General features: G+C 42.8%; 1 long non-coding RNA gene across 1 annotated transcript in view; it reads right to left on the bottom strand.

The window, feature by feature from the left end:
- LOC111560407 overlaps positions 1-23,803 on the bottom strand; it is a 58,345-nt gene that overhangs the window by 4,851 nt on the left and 29,691 nt on the right. The window contains exons 6-7 of the long non-coding RNA XR_006597500.1: positions 11,519-11,653; positions 7,680-7,794 (exon numbers count right to left, since the gene is read on the bottom strand). This is a non-coding gene — a long non-coding RNA (uncharacterized LOC111560407). The remainder of the gene's footprint in view (positions 1-7,679; positions 7,795-11,518; positions 11,654-23,803) is intronic.

Raw genomic sequence — 23,803 nt, 5'->3', positions numbered from 1 at the left:
AAGAACTCTCAAAATTCAACAACAAAACAAACAATCCAGTTAGAAAAGGGACAAAAGATAATAAAGGAATGTCTTATTATATAGAGAATATACAGATGGCAAATTAGCACATGAAAAAATGTTCAACATCACCAGCCAATAAAGAAATGCAAATTAAGGCCACGATGGGATATCACTATAATCTACTAGCACAGCTAATGAAAAATCATGATAACACCAAATGCTGGCAAGGATACAGAGAAAATCAATCTTCTATACACTGCTGATGGGAATACAAAATTATATTTCTGTAATATTTCTGGAATACATTTGGCAATTTCTTACAACAACTAAATATGCAATTACCATATGACCTAGCAATTGAATTCTTGGGCATCTACCCCAGAGAAGTGAAAACTTATGTTTACACAAGAACACACAAACAAATGTTGACAGCAGCTTAATTTATTATATAGTCAAAGGTTGAGGCAACCCAAATATGCTTCAACTGGTGAATGATCAAACAAATCATGAAAAAAGACAAAAAGTGAGTATGTGAGGTGATGGGTGTGTGTTAATTAACTAGACAGTGGGAATTTTCACAATGTATATGTGTATTAAATCATCAAAGTGTACGCGTTAAGTATATTATAATTTTATTTGTCAATTATATCTCAATAGAGCTAAAAAGAAAACTCTGGTGTATACTTATCTTGGAATACTGCTCAGTCATAATTGGGAAAAACTATCAATATTGACAAAAACTTTCATCACATTCCAACTTCAACAGATGTAAAAGAAAATGGATTCTTCCACTAAGATATACTTTCACTGCTTTAAAGGTTTTGGATATGATGGGCTATTGCCGAGTCAACTTCCTCTTTCAACAGATAGGAAACCTGAACTTTGACAGGTAAGAAACGTACCTGAGGCCACACAGATAGACGGAGGAACAGAGAGCAGATCAGATATGGCCGACCAACTAGTTGGTAAAATGGAAGTGATTGTAACTTTGGGAGAAACCAAACGTATCTTGGAGTCCTTAATGTCCAAAGAGGGGAATTCTGAGCCACATTAGAGACAGACTTGAAATTTTGGAAAAGTTGCCACTCCCCCCAACCCCGAAAAAAAATCAGAAAGGCTATCTAAAAGCAGAGCAAGTAAAGGCCCATATTAGGGGAGAGATGATTACACAGATATATGAAGAGATACTTCTTAAAGACTACATACAACAGATAGAATGAGAAAGACTTCATCAATGTTATACACCAAATGAATGACACAATCCTATCATCCTGTAATGTGAGTAAGGTCAGAAGGACTGGACCCCAGAACCACTTGCAAAATGAAAATAAATCAGCAATAAGAATAATTAAAAATTCAAATACAAATAGCAAAATAAAGCGATTTTTTAAATTGTCCCATGAGAAAAAAGAACAAGGTTTTTATCCATTTCCAAAAGCAGCTGGTTTTATATTAATTTGACCAGAGAAACAAAATAGATGATTATTGACAAAATTGGCAGATAATAAGGTCAAAATAAAAAAAAGAGAGAGAATATCTGCACTCTTTGTTGAAGACATGCATCTTTAGTCATAAAAGCATACAGCAAACATGTTATAAGGGAACAGGGCCCAATATTCATCTATTCTTCACCCCTTCTCCCCCCTAAAAACTATTCAGGCTCACACAATATGCTAGGTGCTTTTCAAAGAGTGAAAAGTGGCATAAGCATGGCACAGAAGACAAAAATGTGACAAGGATCTAAAAGTGACAAAACCAGGTGGCACCTTCTTCCTTAAAAAGTTCACTGATTTAGTGCAGGAGACATATTAACTTCATTGTCGCCCAAACAAACGTAACATCAGATTTCCAAAGTGCTATGGAGGAGAGAAGCATGTGGTGCTCTGACTGCACGCATTGGGAAGATCTGATTGAGAGGAACAAAGGAGTGTGTGAGGAGACGGTTAGGAGAGGCTTCCTTAGACAGGGATGATTGAGCTGAGATCTAAAGTTGACAGTGAGCTACATTAGGAAAGAGCCTGCCTGGCAGGGGGAATTACCAGTGCCAGATCAAGGAAGCAAGGTGCGCGTGCTCAGGGACAAAAAGAAGACCGGTGTGGTCAGTCATGACGATGCAGGCAGGGTGCAACGTAGCTGAAGAGGTGAGCAGAGTCAGCCTGGACTGTGCTTTCCAAGCCACGGTCAAGATTTTAACTCTTATCCCAGAACAAAGGGAATTTTTTGATGGGATAGTATAATCAGATTCATACCTCAGAAGACCACCACACCTATCAGGAGGAGTCCCAGGGGCCCAATTAGGAAGCTACTGCACTGGCCGAGGTGAAAAATGATGTACTTTGAACTGGTGGGAGAGAAGTGGAGCTAATTAGAAGTGGAAAATGTGAAGAGTATTTTTAGAAAATATAATCCATTGAATTTTCTCATGGATTGGAAATGGAGTAAGATGTTCTTGACTGTTTTCTAGTGTCCCGGTTGGCTGAATTGACCAGATGGTGGTGCCCTTCACCAAGCTAAGACACAGCAAAGAAGACCACAGTTGAGTCTGGAAATCAAGAGTTCAACCCAATTTGAATTACATTTGAGACATCCAACTGAAGATGTCAAATTGGCGGCTGGATGTGTGATTCTGGCACCTAGAGGCAAGGTTTCAATCATGGAGGAGATTCTAAGAAAGCCTTTTGCTGATCCCAAGATGTTGGTCTCCTACACACAGATAGAGATTAATACAGAGACAGAGATAGAGAGACATACATAGTATATATTCAGGTGTTAAGAGAAACTGTAGATAGAATCTTGGATCTATGGTTCATAATCGTTTAGGAATCATGCATTAAAGGATTAAGTACCAAAAGAATGGAATGGCCAAAAATTTGAAGGCAGAAAGGTTGATTCCACAAAGATAAACTGGTGAGTTCAAAGATAAGCACCAAAGGACTCTGGAACAGATGAGGAACGGTACAATTTGTGGGCTCTTCAAAAAGAAAACCATAATTGCCAAGTGCCAAAACAGGTCAAAGGTTAGTCAAAGTCATTCTATCTCATTAGCCTAAAATGTTAACGTTAAATTAGCCTAAAATGTTAGCATTAAAAGTTAGCATTAAAATATGTGAGAACTAGGACCTGGATTTCAGCAAGTCACTTGACAAACACTCTCAAAATACCCTTAGGAACAACGTAAGGTGGGTAGTGATAATGTTAGAGGGACTGACAGCTGGCTCCCAAAAGCAGATTTATGGTCCATCAGGAAAAAGGTAATGGTGGTCTGCAGGGCTTTGATGATAGTCCTGTTCTTTTTCTAACATGATTACAACATTCAAATTTTAACATCTGGCTACAGAAAATGATTATTGGTAAAAGTGGCAGATAATAAGATCAAAAGAAAAAAGGATACCTCGAATCCTAATGTTTCCACACAAGTCCATATTTTCTCAACTAGTGATTTGGCACCTCTTCCCAAAGACGTTTTCATAATGTCTGAAGGTATTTTTTCGTTTTCATAACTTGGGGGAAGGGAGGGAGGAGGTGGTGCTACTAAAATCTAGTAGGTAGAGGCCAGAGATGTTGACAAATAACCTATAATACAGAGGAAAGCCCATCCATGCCTCCACCAACCAAGAAAGAATGAGACAATCCAAATGTCACTAGTGAACCGATTAGAACAAAGGGTCAAATACAGCAAAATTTAATAAAGATCTTTATAGTATTCTATATTTACTTCCTCCCAGTATCGACTGTATAAGTCACAGGCAAGGAATTAAGAGTCACTTCCTTCCACTATAGTAGAGCCTGGAAGGAGTCTTCTTATTCCAGATATTCATTTTAAGAATATAGACCCATTCCCACAGGCTGACTTATGTCTCAGTGCTTCTGTTTTTTTCTTTGTATGAAAAAGGAGGTTGAACATGGTCGTGTTTTATTATAGGCTGGAAACCGGTCCCGCCAAGAGATATCCACACCTGAATCCCTGGAGCCATGTTTGGATAAAGGGCTGTTTGCAGATGTGACTAAATTGAGGATAGTGGTGTGGAGGTCACCCCAGATTATCTGGGTAGGTCCTAAGTGCCACCACAAGGGTCTTAATAAGAAAGAAGCAGAGGGAAATGGCACCACAGAAGAGAAGGAGGCACCGTGCTCAGGGAGGGAGAGATTGGAAGGATGTTGTCACAATCCAGGAATTTGAGCAGCCACGAGAGGCCGGAAGACACGAGGAACGGATTCTCCCCTAGAGCCTCTGGAGGGAGCACACAGCCATGCCAGTGCCTTGATTTGGATCCAGGATTACTAATTCCAAACTTACTAACTCCATGCTTCTACAACCATGAGAGAATACACTGTTTGAAGTCATCGAGTTTATGGTGATTTAGGACAGCAGCCATGGGAAACTAACAGTTTGTTAGGAAGGATCTTGAGAAGAGGAACTTATCCTGCATTATCCACGTGGTCTCTAAATGCAATCGCATTCATAAGGAAGATGCAGAGGGATTCTGGAGACAGACCCACAGAGGTTAAGGCAATATAAAGACGAAGCAGAGACGCAGTCACAAGCCAAGGAATGCCAATGGCCCTGGAGGCTGAAAAAGGCCAGGAGTAGACTTCCCCCTCGAGCCTCTGGAGGAGGTGTAGCCCTGGGACTTCTGGCCTCCAGAGCTATAGGAGAATAAATTTCCAGTTGTGTTAATTAGTCACAGCAGCTACAGGAAACTAACACAATATTCTATGATTCTAAAAATAAAATGGGGAGATATGATGTAATAACAGCAAATAACTTACATAACTAAAGTAACTGAGGTCTCAGTTACATGGCTGTCGCCTTCCTTAACAAAAGACACAATATGAGGAAGCTGATGTCCCGTTTTCCCTACAGTGTTCACTCAACAGTGCTATGCCCAGTCCTCCACGGTACAACTTTAAAGACACACTGGCATAATGAAGCTTGTTTAAAGGAAAAAGACCAAGAAGAGAAATCAAGCCTATGACGAAGAGCTGAAAAAACTAAGTACTGTCAGTGAATATCCTGAAAACACTTTATAGGAACATGGTAGCTGTCCTCACACCACACAGAAGACCTTCTTGTGGGAAAGGGAAGAGGTGCTATTCTCTGGCTCTAAAGATGGGGACCTGGACCAACGGAGAGGCTGTGTGGATGCAGATTTGGGCTCCACAAATTAAAAGCCTCAAATTTTTGAGTGCTGCAGCATCGCCTGGCACCTGGGGGGTGAATGAATGGATACCTACTGGGGAATGCTATCTGGGGGATTCCTGAAGAAAGTAACAGATAAGAAGCCCAAGGATCCATTCAAATATCATTCTGTGTAATTCTACCGCCACGAGGAGAGTGGAATGAGGCAAACTCCTATCCTACAACATCGGAAGATGTATTCATTTATTGCTCAACCTCCTCTTTTCCAGACCAATAAACGTTGGCTTCTTTTATCCTTACTGATAGTTTTATTATCTAACATGGCAGCAATCTTGACCTTCTCTGAACCCTCCAAACTCCAACTCTTGACTTCCCCAGTTGTAGGGTGTAGCGCAAAACCCAGCCCTGAATCCGGGTGTGACCAACGATAAGCAGAACTAGATAACAGCAGTGTATACTGTGTCCCCGTTAAAGTGCCTACCAACCCAAACTCGCAATGGCTTTTCTTTCTTGCTTTGTTTGAACATTCTATTTATTTTTAAGATAGAGGGTGTGAGTGGGGGGCATGGGGAGGGCAGAGAGAGACGGGGACAGAGGATCTGAAGTAGGTTCCATACTAACAGCAGAGAGGCCAATGTGGCTCGAACTCACCAACCGTGAGACTGTGATCTGAGCCAAAATGGATGCTCAACTGACTAGACCGCCCAGTCCCTTCACATTTGCTTTTCTAAAATGGTGAAGCAGGGGACCTGAGTGGCTCAGTAGGTTAAGCATCCGACTTTGGCTCAGGTCATGATCTCAAGGTTCGTGGGTTCAAGCCCCACATCGGGATGTGTGCCGACAGCTCAGAGCCTGGAGCCCGCTTCAGATTCTGTGTCTCCCTCTCTCTCTGCCCCTCCCCTAATTACACTCTGTCTCTCTGTCTCTCAATAACTAAATGAACATTTTTAAAAATTTTAATAAGTAAATAAAATGGTGAACTGTTCAACCTTTGCATCTTCCCTGAGTATTTCTGAACTTCATTTCCTAAAGCTTGCTGATCCTTTCCATATGAATAAGATAACACTTGGCAGGAACTGAACTTAGTTCTATTTGTTTCTAACCTCAAATGCTAATCGTATCCTCCAGAGGGCTGGTGTCTTCAGCCAACTTACACTGTACTTTCTGTTCCCTTTCTCATGTTCTCCAACCAACTAGATAAATAAGACAGAACCCAAGGGGTAACTCTCAACCTTCCTCTTTGGCTGTACCTATTAAACAGAAAAGTAATCTGGACATCAAAGAACCAGTTATTTCAGAAACAGAAAATCAAACTACTGGTCGTCTAATATTTTAACTGCTTCTGGACCAGCAGAGTAGTTATCATCTCCTTCTAAGCTGAAAGTGCTTCATCAATGGCCATTTTGTGGGCATGACCTATCATGACCATGGCTCCAGCCTGTGATATAATTACCCAGGAGAAATCAAATCTTTGCCAGTGGTTTCCAAGTATTCCACAGAAGCCTACAATTCTAATATTGGTTCCCTTTTTTAGAAAGAAATTCTTGAGAGGTACCATTAATATGCATTATCACTTACAAGATCCCCATTGTGAAGTTGTGATCTATAATAAAAAATATGTATCTGGTCTTCATCCACATTTCTGGCACACATCTCTTAAAACTCTTAGAATTTGTAGGGGCACCCGGGTGGCTCAGTTGGTTAAGCTTCCAACTTCAGCTTAGTTCATGATCTCATGGTTCGTGAGTTCAAGCCCCACATCGGGTTCTGTGCTGACAGCTCAGAGCCTGGAGCCTGCTTCAGATTCTGTGTCTCCCTCTCTCTCTCTCTGACCCTCCCCTGCTTGCACTCTCTCTCTCAAAAATAAATAAATTTTACGCCTATTCTATATCTATATCTATATCTATACACACACACACACACACACACACACACTCTTAGACTTCACTAAGTGATGAGAGCATTAAAGGTGTCTTCTATTATGTCGATGAAGTGACACTTGGAAAGCCCTTGGGTAACCTAAGGAGAGGGGCTGGCTGGTAGCTAGGAGGGAAAACCATGTGATTAGAAGGCGAGAACTTTGAGTCTCAACTGTGCACCTCAACCTCCAAGGACGGAAGAGGAGCTGCCAGTTGAGTCACAGTCGACGATGTAATCAATTGGGGTGATATAAGGAAGCTTCCATTAAAAAGGACAGGGCTTGAAGCACTTCCAGGTTGGTGAACACATTGGTTGAGATTTGGGGACAGCTGGTACACTCTGAATGGTCACGGAAGCTCCATGCCCTTTCCCTACACCTTGCCTTATGCAGATGTTCTACCTGGCTGTTCCTGGGTCACATCCTTTTATAATAAACTAGTGATCTGACAAGTAAAGTGTTTCTCCAAGTTCTGTGATCCACTCTAACAAATTCATGGAACGCAAGGTTGCTGTAACCTCCAATCTATAAGCAGCGAGTCAAAAGCATAGGTAATAACTTGCACTTATGATAGGTGCCTGCAGTGGGGAAGGGAGTCTTGTAAGTCTGAGCCCTTACCCTGTAGGACCTGAAACCATCTCCAGGTGGGCGGTGTCAAACTTGAGTTGAATTGCAGGATACTCAGCTGGTATCAGAGAATTGCCTGGTGTGGAAGGTGAGGAGGCACAACACACTGGAACAAGGTACAGAATCAGATCCCTCAAAAACACAAAAGTGGGGACTAAAGGGCACACTACCAAAAAAATTAGATAGACAGCTACTTAGACTTACTTCCACTGAATCAAAAGACCTAAGAATTTGTACATGCAATTTTTAGTTCAGTTGTCCTGGAACAAAATTGATAACCCGTTTTAACGATATGTCAAATGTATTTCTGAAACACACAAATAGCAAAGGTTTATTTGAATCTACTGATCGTAGTATGCAAATGAATTATCAAGTCAAGATACTCAACTTAAATCTAACCTTGCACCTAAAAATTGGACATGGAATGTTCTACCCTAAGGTTATTTTCTTTTCTTTTACATAGACAGAGCAATCCACTCATCAACCAACATAAATGCACTGAAATCCCAAACGGTACATGATTGTCACTAATAAAAATGATTAGGATACATTTTACTCATTCATATAAAAATACCATGTAAATGCTGAATAATTATAAGTCATTATTTCAAATCTGATTTGAGAGGCAAAGCATCTATATTTGGCAAGATTTATCCTCTACTCTTAATTACTGAGCAAGCATGAAATTCACTATAAACAATGACTGGCATCTTATTTACAAAAGCTTTCATATTTTCATGCTATAACATTTTATGCTAATATTGACAGTTCTTATTTAGTATATCTCATGGAAGAGTCGTAAAAGTTGAGACAATGAAGGGCAAAAATATTTCCTAGGAAGTAGAAAACCAACTTGGTTTCCATCAGCAAGATAAAGAGCCTGCCTTCAAAAGCATGATCAACTGGTATATTAAAGTGAGTTCACTTAGCCAATTAGGCACAATTTGTTAGCACAGAATACATTAAACTCCAATCTCCCCAAAAGCTAAATGGCTACATCTTTCCTTCATAAAGGAACCCTATATTCCATCAAGTACTCCAGTAGTTTTCGAACTATTTTAAGGGTCCTGAGGAGTCCTGCTCTAGGTCAGAATCTTACACATGATCCTTCCGGTACAAACACAGGTTCTGCCTTGGGGGGGGGGGGGCGCTCACATTGAGAAAGCTGCTCTCCTGGGGCGCCCAGGTGGCTCAGTCAGTTGGGCGTCTGATTTTGGCTCAGGTCATGATCTCACGGTTCATGAGTCCAAGCCTCACATCGGGCTCTGTGCTGACAGCTCAGAGCCTGGAGCCTGCTTCAAATTCTGTGTCTCCCTCTCTCTCTGTCCCTACCGCACTTGCTCTCTGTCTCTCTCAAAAATAAACGTTAAAAAAAATCTAAAAAAAAAGAAAGAGAAAACTGCTCTCCTGAGATTTAGCTTGGAGCAAAGCCAGTGCACCGCAGTCTCCAGAGGGAGTGACTATCAGGGGCCCTGCTTGCCTCGCACTCCTACCCGCCAGCCATACTCATACACATTTGCATTCCCAGCCTAGGCACCTCCATTCAGAAGCCTCCTTGTGTGTGCTGGGGAAAGGGGGTGCTCTCCATTCCCCTAGACCCCCGGTCCATCAAATGGCAGGAGGCTTTAATCTGAGTCTCCCTTAGCAGTGAGACCATCCCCTGATCCCCTGTGTGCTGATCCATCTGACTCATAAACTGGGACATTGGGGAATTAACACTGTTTCTTTTTGGCCTCTTGCTTTTACTATCACAGTAAGTGAATAAAGGCTACACCACTACTTTTCACTGGACCTGTTTTCCAACTGACCACCATGACACCTGGCAGCTCTCCATCAGGCCCAAGAGTTCCAAGCCTGGAGGATGTTGTGAGAGAGAACAGAAAGGGTAGGTAACAACAATCTTCCGGGCAACCCCCTTCCCAGATCACACCTGCTGGTTTCAATGAAATGGTTCTGTGTCCAGCTGTTTTATATGGTCAGCTGAGAAAAGGATTGTTCAAGGCTCACCATCATGCCTGGCACACAGTAAGAGATCAATCGATTAGCTATGAATACTGCAAATTTGAACATCATTACACTAGTAGTTCTAGCTTCCAGATTCTGAATACTCAGGCCATTGTGGAAAGGAAAGAGCCCAGTATAACTAGGCAGATCGTCATTCATTATGATGGAGGCCTCTCCCTCAGACCAAGGAGGGCTCAGCCATCACAGTAAAGGGGATCCCACAGTAAAGGAATTTTCCACTCAGAGAGAGGGAAAAGATGGAAACATGCCTTACATGGACTCAGTGATTAAAAGACACAAGAGTTCTTGCTAACACCATGGTCGTCATCATACCCCAATGGCTACTGTTCAATAAATACCTACAATGCAAATACACACCAGAGAATTTTCATGTTCTCAAAATTAATCCTTTAACAAAACCCTGAAGTATAATCTGCATTTTATACACTAAGAAAGTAAAACTTCAAGGGACTGAATAACATTTCCAAGGCCACATGTAGAGGATGAATTCCAACTATATTCTAACCAGTTTTATTACAAACGCTGTGCACTTAGCTGCTACTTGATAATGCCCTCTTCACCAATGTTCCAACTTGCACAAAGTGAACAGTGTCTGTTCTATGACTTACCCTTGTATAGGGCACCTTAATAACAGACAAACTAATTCTTTCAAACCACCCACAAAAGAATATTTCCAGAGTCGAAGCAAACTAGCCATGATTGGCTCCGACATATGCAGCTAAACAAAGCCAACAAACAAATAAAAACAAAATCTAATGACCTAAAAAATTTTCAGTCATTGGCCCAATCCACGTGTGATGTCTTTTTAATCTTTCTACCTAACAGTCTCCTCTCCAAGAGTGAACGATGAACATGAATCCCATCAGCAAACTGCACAAACATCAGATTTGACTTTTTCCTTAACTCCCATGATCACTTTCAATTGCTCTAGCTACACTGTCTTGCTTGTCCTGTGATCAAAACCTAGGTCTTCCAGGAGCACCTGGGTGGTGCAGTCTGTTAAGTGTCCGACTCTTGATCTCAGCTGGGGTCGTGATCCCACATTCGTGAGTTCGAGCCCCACATCAGGTTCTGCACTGATGGCATGGAACCTGCTTGAGAGTCTGTCTCTCCTTCTCTCTGCCCCTCCCCCACTTGTGTGTGCATGTGCTCTCTCTCTTTCTATCTCAAAATAAATAAATAACTTTAAAAAATTAGGTCTTCTGATTGTGACGACAAAAAAGAAAGATGTTAAACTAGTGTCTGTGGGTCCTGAACACTTTATCTTAATGTTTTTATTGACCTGTGTTTTAATGAATTCACAGTTAAGATCCAAATCCCATAAAGTACTACATATGACTTCACCTGTTTGTCCCCATCACCACCCTACTACCTTGACACCCATTCCTCACTCCCAGCCTATTATAAAATGCATATATTCCAGAAGAGAATGTAAACTTGAGGCAGCATAATACTTTAAAATTAGCCCACTATCCAGCTATTTCTCTCGAGCTAATTTGCATCCGTGAACAATGAAGCCAACAACGAGTACTTCTGTGTCCTCATAAACACCTTGGCTCTCATTCATCAGTATGACTTCATTGTTACCCACTTCCCAGAAAGTAGATTTCTCCCACTTCTCCATGACTTTCAGGGTCAGTTAAAAGCTCTATCTAGCTGCTAATCCATTCAGCTGACATTCAGTGAACTGTCACCGTAAGTGGTATAAATGGCAAATTTGCTATCTCCTAGGACAGGCGTCACACAGTCTCTACACTCAACCAAAATATAGATGCTCAGTGCACGGCAGGGCACAGCTGACTCACCTGGTGATGGATGCAGGTGATTCATCGTGAAAGCCAAAGACACTACCAATGCAGACGACCCTGTCTTGCCATGTGTTTTCAACCTGCTAACTCAGTTTTAAGGTTGGTGGCTTCCTGTGTGGCTCTTGTTTCTGCCTGAAAAGAATAAAGATATCCAAGTCAATTCTAGCCAGACTGGCCTCCATCCTTCCTTATGTTACTCCACGACCATAACAGGCACTGAGTCCAAGCGGGTCCTGCCAGAACCACACACACACCTGGAGCATGGTGACACTCTGTGCTCGTCCCCACCACCTTGTTGAGATGGGATGATAAACGAAAGCACAACCATCTCTGCCCTGTGTCCCCCAGGATCGGAAGGAACACAGGTCAGTGAAGTAAGAAACGGGACTCCAGACAAGGAATATTTGTATTTTAAAGGGGGGGGTCACTAAGATGATGCTGATTGCAGCTCACAAATGTTGGTAACTCTGCAAACTGTGTCACAATTGTTATTATTACTTATGGCGCCCTTACTCTGTGCTAGGCATTACACTCAGTGTTTCATTCACATTATCTCACTTTATCTTACAACCCTCTGCTCCTACGTGTGAGGTGGTAGCACAAAACGGTAAGGAGATGGAACCTGGAGCCAAACTGCTAAGAGGCTCTGTCCCCTATTAGCTCTATCACCTCGGACCTGCTCTATGGAGAGGTTTTTGTGATTCAAGGTGTTGACCTGTAGAAAGCATTCAGCAACATGCAGACTAGCTAGGATTATTGTCACGCCATCGGTGGTTAACTGGGAGCCACAGAGTAGGGACAAGGGAAGCAGCAGGTGATACGATGGCTCCCCTGAGACTGGCCCTGAAGGAGCACTGCTAGTAGGATGGTTACCATTGAGGGGCAGCCCTCATCAGTGGTGTTAACACAGATCCTCAACCTTCATCTGCTTGTTTAGCCATCGACAGACCGGGAAAAGGCAAGAGGAGGAAATTTCTCTAATATCACTAAAACCAGACCCTTGCTTCTGGGAAAAGAATGCACCCACAGCTCCAGTCCTTACATTCAAATTCTGAGGCAGTGGCAACTGTCTCTTCAGGATGAATCTCCCTCAACAAGATAGACATAGTTCTTATTTTATCTAGGGTTCCCTAAAAGCAGAGCCTGAGACAAGGATTTGGTGAACATGATTTATTGAGGGGGTGTTCTTCAGGAAAATCCTGAAAGGGAGAGAGAGAGACAGAGAGAGAGACAGAGAGAGACAGAGAGAGAGAGAGAGAATCAGGCTAGAGAAAGGAAAATAATTGAGCAAGGATGTGGTCTCAGACAAATGGCAATCTCAAACCTGGTCCACAGAGGATTCTAGAATATAAATCATACCACAAAGTTGTCCTTGCCTTGTGGCAAGGGGTCTGGTTGTCTGTACCCTCCTATCAGTGAGCCATTGGCCCTCAGCTACTTCCAGGGTGAATAGCAGCCAAGGGAAGTTCCACAAGAGGGGCAGAGGGGCAGGTGATGAGCCTTGGGCAGCCAATCCCCAGGGCACCTGGGTGATTTGGACATGGCACCAACAACACCTACTGTAGTCCATCATGCAGTAGAACTATACAAACAAAGTAGTTGCCCCTCACACCCTTTACACAAGTAGATGACTCCATAAAGAAAGACTTTAATCCAAGAGATTAAATGGCCAATTTTCCTTCTTATATTTTAAAACAATCAAAATAAAATCTCTGAATCTCACAGATCAACCCACGTCAGGCAGACTCCCCAGGGTTCTTTGTTGTAGCGGGGATGTAATTGGCTGGGGCTGATTTCAACAAGAAGTTCCAGTTAACAGGCTTCTTGCCCACCCCCTGAATAAACCTTTTCTTCTGGCTTAGCTTTGCTGAAATGGACACGGGCAGAAGGAAATCACTTATAACACTTATTGGCAGGCTACCATATTCCCTCCCCCAGAGAAAGTCAGGGTAGGGAAGGGTGGTCCCGACTTTTCTTCTTTGTGGAAATTATAAGAGTGAGACAGTCAGTTACAGGAGTGTAATTAGTGTTATTAAATCACTGTTAGGGGATGATTATGCCTTGAATTTAGAGGTCACCTCCCCATAGGGACTTGCGAAGGAAAAATCCTCACCCTTACATTGTCTTACTCATCCTGACAGCACGTCCTGTGAGACAGGCAGACAATCTGCTGTAGTGTATGTGGTCTTCCTGGGCAAGCACACACTTTTAATTTAGCATCCTCTGCTGTTTCTCCTAGAGGACTTGTCTTCCCGCATCCCTTTCTGGGATGTATGCAGGTCTGGCTTTGTGAACGTGTGACCTACACAGTTGCACAAAGGCAAGTAAGTTGCTTCACACTTAGAAGGGCCTCGGATGCTACTCTCTTAGAACTCAACAATTTCTGAATAAGGAGACACATATTTTCATTTTACACTGGCCCTCATAAATTGTGTAACCATCCATGGGTGTATGTCTTGAGCACAAATTGGGAAGTATGTGATGGTGGGTCACAGCAAACCGACTGTAACCTCCACAGGGATTGTGTACCCCAGGGATACGGTAGTAGTCATGAATACTGCCGATCAAGAATTTTGGGTTTTGCTTCCAGACATAGGTAGGATGGACTGAAACTTTCTGTTGAAAACATGTGAGCAACAATGATGATGTCACAAAGTACCCAGGCCAGTACTCCATTTGCCACATGCCCTTTCCCCTACCTTGGTAGTTAAGATGGAGCTTCCCTGGGTGAGTCCCTGAGAGAGACAGAGCCCCCAGACAACCTGCAATAAACACGTTCCATGAGCAAGATAAACTGTGGATTGAAGCCACTGAGATTGTAGGGTTCTTTTTTCCCATGATGTAGCCTATCGTGATGGGCACAGAAGATCATGCACAGATTATTAAGGCATCCTTTGCTATACTCAGAGACTAAGCTGGGGAAAAGGAGCAAGGTGCAAGGCAACAATGTTCCTGATAATGAAGAGGAAGACTCCCACACAAAGATATGAAGGATTGGCAGAAGCCCACAGGCTATGGTTTAATTTATTTAGTCCAACTAGTCATCATGGAACCACAGAAAACACAACATTTGCAGGGTTCATTTGTAATGGTCTCAACAAGAAGTAAATTTGTATCACAGAAAAAAAAAATCTGATGTAACTTGTATGTTCTTCCATGCCTGTCATTTTGTTTCTCAAATACTCGGCAAGCGCCAATTGCTTCTTTTTGAAGGATCAGGAAAAGAAAGAAAGATAAAATGACCCTCAAAGACCCCAAAAGTTTCCTGGGGCTGACTGGCGAGGCTCAGCAAATAAAAGCATTTTAATAAAATCTTTGAGCTTTGGAGATGTACCACCTTAAAATAAAAGCCCAACCGATTTGATATTTGTCTCTGTCCTAAGCAAGGAATCAAGGTTACTGTGAATGTACAGTGGCCCCTGGAACAACTCTGTAAAGAAGGGTCTGCAAGCTGGAACAGCGGCAGCATTCTCTTATTCATGACCAAATGTTTCCAGAGTGATTAAACTAGCATTGTAAATGTATAGTCTGTATCAGCTGAGTGACAAGGATTAAGTGAGATTCAGATTAAAATGCTAAGTGAGTGAGTCCCAAGATCAAGCCAGATATATAGATAACACTAAGAAAATACATGCTGAAAAAGAAGTGTGAAAACAACCACCTAGAGAAAACCTCAGAATAACAAACTGTACTAGAGAAAGTGTCTTCAATGGCAAGTACGCCAGCGAGGGCTGAAATTACCTTTCTGAAAGTACAACTGTTTAGCAATGTTTAGAAAAAATATGCAGCCAACCAAACAACTTAATCAACATGCATGTTCACAGTGAATTTGGTTCTGAAGGGCATGTGCCACTTTGGCATGTGGATAATTTTAAGCTAAAGACAATCAATGGCCATAAAAGCCAGGAAGAGATTTTAACTTCACTCTCAACTACCTCTGAGAATTTAGATAGAGGGACTGACCCAGGAAGACAGCTGTCATCAGAGACAACCACAGAGAGTCTGGGCCAGGTGTAGTAACCTGTAGGGAGCTTGGAAAGGCCTACATGTTCAAAATACTCTCTGTGTCCTCTTCTCTCCCACTGGCGTGGCAAACATTTGTTTACCAAACATTTGCTTTTCCTATCTTCCTGTGAATTGTCTTCCTTCCTTTTGAAGCCCCACACCCGTATCCTGTTCCTTAGTTTAGGATGGCATATAAGCCAACTTGCCCTGAGTTCCACATCTTTGGGGATCCCATATGTAGGAAATTAAATTTGTTTTTCTCCTGTTGATCTGTCTTGGATGTCAGTTTAATTAACAGACCAGCCAAAAGAACTTGAAAGACTAGAGGAGCCAAAAGAACTTGAAAGAGTAGAGGAAAATTTTTTCTCCCCTACGGTTTAGAAAAAAAGGTATGATAATAAAATTCTATTTCTTTGACCCAATAAACATTGACAAATTTCAGAACAAAATATAAGTTGGAAACCAAAAATTACTATTGGAACCGGTTGATTTGCTACTATAAAGGAATAAAAATGCTTTGAGTCATGTAGAGCTTTTCTCCCAAAAAATCTACAATCAAAATCCAAAATGAAAGTAAATTTATTATTTACTATATACTACGACTATAATAGAATAAAAAATAAAACACCACGAGAAAAAAATCTGCAGCCACCGTATGAATAATGTCTTGCAATTTTTTTTGTATATAATGAATATAGAAATAAAATCACATATCCCTTTGCCTTTAATGATGTTTAAAGTGATCTGAGACACTGATGAATAAATACGGTTTTTGAACTGATACCCTCAAACCTCTCTGTCTGTGACTGTCTCATCTTCTCTAAATCAGCTCACATTCCATGGAACTTAATCCCATTGGTCTGTAGCTCTTTGCTACAACCTGCATTTCCGCCTGGGAAACTTCCCCAGGTGGCTTCACAGAAATAGTCCTCAGAGTCATCATACACTGATATGTGCTCCTGGGGGTGAGTACATACACCCTTCACTCCTGAAGCACCGAACAGGAACAATGGAATGGTGGTGGTTCTCTTTACACACTTGGTGCCAAATGAGAACACAGACGTGCCTGGGATAAAGTAAGTCGCAGCACAGTATTTAAGAACAAGGGCTCTGAGTCCATCCAACCTAAGAGAAAACTGCCTATCGCTCTAGTTTCCATATCTGTGCCATGGGAATGGCAATAACACATATCGCTTCATAAAACAAATAAGCCTTGTACAGAACTTAGGGTTTATCTCGCACATAGGAAGTCAGCAACATATGGTTGCCATTGTGATTACAGTGAATTCTCTTTCTGGGAAAAATTTAGAGACACCCCAAGGCTCTTGGCTCCTCCTACCCGCTTTAAGGAACCACAGATCTCTACTTTTGTGCTAAGGATACTGCTATAAAATAGGTGAACAGATGTAGCTGTCCCAAAATTGGACAGAAAGATAAAATATAGACTGTCGAAGAAAGGTCAGAGAGAGGCAGCTGCACAGGAAGGGTAAGTTGAAAAGAAGACTTAAGGTCCAACCCCCAATGAGGTGTTAAGTGGCCGGTGGGAGTGATCCCTGCTGTAATCCAATTAACATTTAGCACCTAATTATCACTTCTCAGTGGTGTCCAGACTAGATAATTGTGAACTGCAACCTCCCAGCTACACAGGAAATGTTTGGTGCTTAGCCACATATTCAATCATTCAACAGGGCACTGGCTATCTAGGAGCCAGAAACAAGAGATGTAAAATATTACTCTAGTTAACTAGTAAAACATCATCTCTCTTCTGGATCTAGCCTGCAGTTCAGCAGATTCTCACCAAACAAAATGTGGATGATTTAATCCAAGATTTCCTTCTAAACTGTCTTGTATACCAGCAGTCATGAACACTGAAGAAAATACAACCTGAGATTCCAAACCTAGATTTTCCTTCACATGGGGTGCAAAGCCATGCTAGTGATTCACCAACATTTTTTTCTGGGTGGGATGATAAATTCCTCACCCTCCAGTCTTCTGGGAAAAAAATTTTTTTTTCTCAGTATCTAAACGAGACACCTGCTGATGGGGACGTAATGATGACTGAAACAGCTCCTACCCGTGAGAAGCTCTAATATGGAATTCTAACATGGAAGACTAACAGAGAAGGTAAAGATTTTCAATATAAGTTTAACAACAACCAAAAAAAAAAAAAAAAAACATTGTGCAAACACATGAGGCAGAGAAATTAAATCTGCAATGCTATCTATGTCACATCTCAAAAGTAGGAGAAAGAAAAGGAAAGGCATTCTGGGCAGAAAGAAAGGAAAATAGAAGACTTTGAAAGGGCGGACCTACGCCGGCCGACTCCATCTTGTTCTGTGTCCTCCACCTTGAGTGACTATGTCCCCGACATGCCCCCTTTCCGGGAAAATTGCAGAAACCTCAGACCACGCCTCCTCCCCTTGAGTAACCTCCCACTCACCCATTCAAATTTCCCGATCAAAACATGCCCTGCGACCTGCATTAACAGGACTCCAACCCTTCCCCAGCCAATCAGCTGAGGCCACAGCCATTACCTCACCAACTGCCCCCAGACCCCAATAAAACCTTTGTGCTTTTGAAACTCACTCTCTCTCCCCAGCATCTCACCGCTGCATAGGTGCAGGTAGGGGATTGAGCTCGAGCTAGCTCAAATAAAGGCTCTTTGCTTTTGCATCGGACTCGGCTCCCTGGTGGACTTTGGGGATCACGAATTCTGGGCATAACAACTTGGCACGTGTGAGCAAACTGAGGTTTATTGTGTGTGACGTAGAGTTGGGGGTGTGACATTGGAGACATAGGCAAGAGATATTGAGGCAAACATGACATGAGGATTATGATAAAAGAAACCTAGGCGTTTGGATTTAATCCTGTAGTTAATGGGAGCCAATCGTGAGTTTTGTGTTTTTCAATTTTGTTTTTTGTTTTCAGGTCGTTGTTGTTTTTTTTTTTTTACATTTATTTATTTTTGAGAGACAGAGAGAGAGAGAGCATGAGTGGGGGAGGGACAGAGAGAAGGAGACACAGAATCAGAAGCAGGCTCCAGGCTCCGAGCTATCAGCACAGAGCCCAAAGCAGGGCTCAAAGCCACAAACTGCGAGATCATGACCTGAACCGAAGTTGGACGCTCAGCCGACTGAGCCATCCAGGCGCCCCCAGGTATGTTTTCAAGATAAGGAAGTGTACAAAGAGCTGTTCATTTAAAAACATCACAGTAGGTACAGAGAATGTAGTAGGAAGGAAGGGTACGGAGATGGTGAAGCGAAGCAGGATGTGGTTTTGACAGTCCAGGGAGGAAAGGCTGGGCATGTAGGCAGAGGAGAGGGAAGAGAAGACCATTTTAAAAGGCATTTAGGACTTGCAAACCCAAGAAACGAGTGATACTAGAGGTCTAGGATGAGGAAGGGAGTAAGTTAAGAATACATTCGCAGTGATGAGTGGGGGAAAAGCCATCCCGCGGAGCAGGGAGGGATGGAAACAGAAGCCCTCTCAAGTCTTGAGTGAATGCAAGTGAGATGAGGCTTTCCCTCATCTCCTTTATGGCGAAGATGCGTACCCTCAGGATGACAGTGTGCAAGTCATAGAGTAAAATGGAGTCTACTCATAGCATAAAATGAAGCTAAGTGGGTCACTTTGGGTCCGTAATTCACTAGCTTGGCCTCACCTGAACCACCTCAGTCAACCAGCGTCAGGCCAAAAATTTTCAAGTGACACACGTTTACAAAGTGCACATGTTTGTCAGGTAAAGCCAGGAAGCAATTGCTTCCGAGAGCCCTGCCTTAGCCTCAGTTCCCCAGAAAGCAGAGCCTGAGACAGACCCATGTATAAGAAATTTATCAAGTGGGATTCCAAGAGCAGGAAGGGAAAGCAGGGAAGAGGGCCAGTCAGCATGGAGACGTCAGCCACTGCCATGGGCAGCTGGTTGTTCAAACCTCCAAGCATTGGCCCAGGGTGCCAGAGGGCTTCCTTGCCTCTCATTCACCCGTCACCATTATCCCTTTTGATAGTCAATCATTGAGTAATTAAAGGTATGCAAAACACATTGGTAACATGCAAAGTACTGTAAAAATATCCATTGTTATGTGTACCTAGATCAACACATGTTAAAGTAGGTCTTATTCTCCAGGTTCAAGAGAGCCGGTCTAGCTGTGGGTGGCCGTCTTGTCCACCTTCCTCTCATAATTTTGCACTCTACAGGGTTGAATAGTGTCTCCCCAAAATCCATGTCCACCCAGAACCTCAGGATGCAAGCTTACTTGGAAATAGGATCTTCGCAGACACCACCGGTTGTGATGAGGTCATCCTAGGTTAAAATGGGCCCCAAACCCAATGACTGGTGCCTTCATGAGAGGGAGGAGGAGATCCAGGATACACAGGAGAACAGAAGGCAACATGAAGAGAGAGACAGAGATTGTAGTGACACATCCGAAATGCAACACACACCCAGGATTCGTTACAACCGGCAGAAGCCAGGACAGAGCCACGGGCTGGTTCCCCCCTCCCAGCCCCCAGAGACACCAACACCGCTGCTAACGTGACTTCGGATTCCAGGTCTCCTGAACTGTGAGAGCTTGTTTTAGAGCCACCCATTTTGTTATGACAGCCCTGAAACACTGACATGGTTTTCCATGACAATTCCTCGGCCAGGGTATGTGAGTACCTAGGGTCCTGTGCTGGGGCTGCCCAACCAGACCTCAGCATCCACACAACGCACTCAATCAGACCTCCATGTCCATAAAATGCATTCAACCAGCGGGTTGCCGTAAATTTTCCAAAACATTCCACCAATCTGTGACCAAACAGAGAGCACGCATCATCCAAAACACACACACAGGTTTTCACCCTGGAGAGCTGAGTTGAATATTTCTGTGATTGAATGCTACTAACCTTCAGAAAACTTGAAGAAGGACTCACAGACAGTATAACACACACACGCTCCAAAATTGTTCAATTTGTCGGTGTTTTAGAAAAAGAATGGGCATTCAACTTCACATTATAAAACTGTTTGGCTCGGGGCACCTGGGTGGCTCAGTCGGTTAAGCATCCGACTTCAGCTCAGGTCATGATCTCACACTCCATGAGTTCAAGCCCCGCGTCGGGCTCTGTGCTGACAGCTCAGAGCCTGGAGCCTGTTTCAGATTCTGTGTCTCCCTCTCTCTCTGCCGCTTCCCTGCTCATGCTCTCTCTGTGTCTCAAAAATAAATAAAAACATTAAAAAAAATTTTTAGAAAACTGTTTGGTTCATATTAGGGTCCCTGAAGAGAGAGGAGAAATAGGGGTGGTGTATGAGACAATGCAAGGAAAAAGAAAGAAAAAGAACAGCATAAACACCCTATTTTATCATTCCTAAGACAAACATTCTTTCACGGATTGTGCTCTGAAAGCAAGAGGCATCACACAATTGGGCAGGTTTTATGATCGTGGCATAGTTTTCTGGTCCAACTGGCTCTCGGTTCATATAATATACATTGCATTGTCACTGTGGGGGGAAAATGCTGATTATGAGAACTCTCAGCTCAGGGTCACTGCATACCATTCCTGTTCAATCCAGAGTAAACTCAAATAAGAATTCAACAGAACTTTTCCAGAGTTGCAGGATGAGTAGCAACATTCACAAATCTTCCACTGCTCTTCAGAGGCATTAAAAAGCCTCCCTGTAATTACCGTGGCTAACAGCAACCCAGGGCTCAGCCCTAGAAACAGAAGTCTAGCTTCCACTTCAGGGTTTACACCTGAGGCCCAACGCTTTCCTCCACTCCTGTTTCCAGTCTTCTTTCCTGGACCTCCTTCATTAAGCTTCAGGATCAATACCAAGTGAACACATAGTTTCCCATCCCACTTTCATTCTCACTTGAGATCTCTTCAGTTCCCTTTGCTATTAGAGATACCGAGAATCTCTCTGGAAAATACTCAAAAATGATTCCTTGTTTCAGACTGAAGCACTGGTAACTTGTATGAATGTGCACACAGTCAGGAAGGGACGTCTATGAACTGTGCCATTGTCAGCCATGACTCCTGTGGCTTTACTGTTTATCAAGTTGAGCCACCAGTCACTAAACACCGTGCTGATACAGTATCTATACCATGGGTACTCAGAGAAAGCGAGCATGGCTAACCTCAGGGAGCAGGGTTAGAAAATACTAAAGGATGAGCACTGGGTGGTGTATGGAAACCAATTTGACAATAAATTTCACATTAAAAAAAAAGAAAAAAGAAAATACTTAGGCAAATGAAACACAGTCCTAAAAAGGCTCCAGAAAGAAATTTTCCTTAGTTAGCAATGTGCGTTGAGAACTGACCTCTGAAATAATAAGTCCCAATCCTTCCCTTTCTCCCTCTTTCACTCTCATTCTCCCTTACACACACACACACACACACACACACACACACACACACACACACACACACACTCCTACCATTTTAGCTCTGCATTCAGGGAAGAGAAAATATTCCACTTTGTGACACCCATCACTGCTACTGCTATGTGGCTAACAAGCTAATATATGCAAAGCATTTAGAAGTATGCCAGACATATGGTGAGTACTATGTAATTATTACAGAACAATTATTGGCACCACATCCATCCATTTATATATTTCCACACACTATAACAAATTATTGAGAATCCCTTAAATGCCTAGCACTGAAGCAGGTGCTACAGAAATAAAGAGAAACTAAACTGATTGTGAAGCTGTTGGTGTGACAAAAGTACATGAAAACAGGGATGGTGTTCGTTCAAATCCTTCCGTTAATTGTATGAGTTCAGTGTTCTTACCCTCACGACACTCATGAAGAATTCGAGACTCAGAGAAGTGACTTGTGAATCCACAGCTGATAATCCAGGAAGTTAGGACTTGAGACCAGGTCAGTCCAAAGCCAAACCGGTTCTGTATCTCAGAGTGCATGATGCATGCTTGCTACAGCCACAGAAGACGCCTGGCTCAATGCTTTGGAAAAGGAAACATAAGAGCAAGATAGGACTAACTCCACCTGGGAAAACCAGTGGAAGCTTCAGAGAGCAGGTGACCCTGGAGCAGAGGGGGATTCATAAAGAAGGAAGACAGGGGCACAGAGGGCACTTCGGCTTAAGGAGCAATGCCCGCTATCGAGGTTTGGGCGATGGAGGCCAGTGACATCGACAGCTACTTAAATCCAGTACCTCCCATTTTCTTGTTTGGGACTGCTGATCTGCTCCCCTCGGGGAGTATTTATCGGGCATGTACTCTGGAACAGGCACCGTATTAGGCACCGGACTAGGCACGGTTATAGATACAAACAAGATTCCAAAACAGGCTCCAGCTCCAGGGACCTCGAGTAAGAGGCTGAGCAGGCTAGCTCCTCCTTCAGTGCTCAAATCCACGTGGGGCTCTCCTCCTGCCCCAGCCTGGAAAGCAGGTATAAAAGGTTTCTGATCAAAGCATATTTCCTGTTACCCCAAGACTCACTATCGAGGTGCCTGCGTGGCTCAGTCGGTTGAGCATCTGGCTCTTGATTTCGGTTCAGGTCATGATCCCAGGGTCGTGGGATCAAGTCCTACGCTGGGGTCTGCACTGAGCATAGAGCCTGCCTAAGATTCTCTCTCTCCCTCTGCCCCTCTCCCCACTCACACACACTCTCTCTCTAAAATAAAAAAAAAATTATTATAAAACAAAGACTTTACTATCTGGAATACCAGAATACAGGTTACAAAAAATCCTTTTTTTTTTTTTAAGTTTATTTTGAGAGAGAGAGAGCAGGGAGGGACACAGGAACAGGGAGAGAGAGAATCCCAAGCAGGCTCCGAACTGTCAGTGCAGAGCCCAATGCGGGCTCAACCTCATGAACCATGAGCAGAAATCAAGAGTCAGACGCTTAACCTACTGAGCCATCCAGGCAGCTCCAAAAATACTTTTGTTTTCAGAAGAGAGAGACATTTATCAGTGCCCTAAATAACAAATTGAAAAATAATTAGGAATCTAGTGTAATCTAGACTATGTGTACAAAATGTGATCTGAAAGTGAGTTGAGAGAGAGTACAACATTTCCACGGATAGAGCTGACGATGAGAAAAGTCTAAGCTGGAAATAGGAGGTAAGGTCACACCCACCTGCAGGGTAGCAGAGTCAGAACCTAAACACAGGTACAGACCACATGTTAATAAGCCTTTTCCTTTGAGCCTGTTAAACATGATGAAAGGCATCTCCTTGGTTCTGGGGATGGAAGGAAGGTGCCTGGGAAATCTAAGGAGTTTTTAATGAATTTGAAAAACTATTACATCTTCTATGATTCTAGGACACAACAT

This window comes from Felis catus, chromosome B2, assembly GCF_018350175.1.
Source record: "Felis catus isolate Fca126 chromosome B2, F.catus_Fca126_mat1.0, whole genome shotgun sequence".
Taxonomy (NCBI): Eukaryota; Metazoa; Chordata; class Mammalia; order Carnivora; family Felidae; genus Felis; species Felis catus.
The sequence above is the reverse complement of the archived record's forward strand: the minus strand, read 5'-3'. Positions and strand labels throughout refer to the sequence as shown.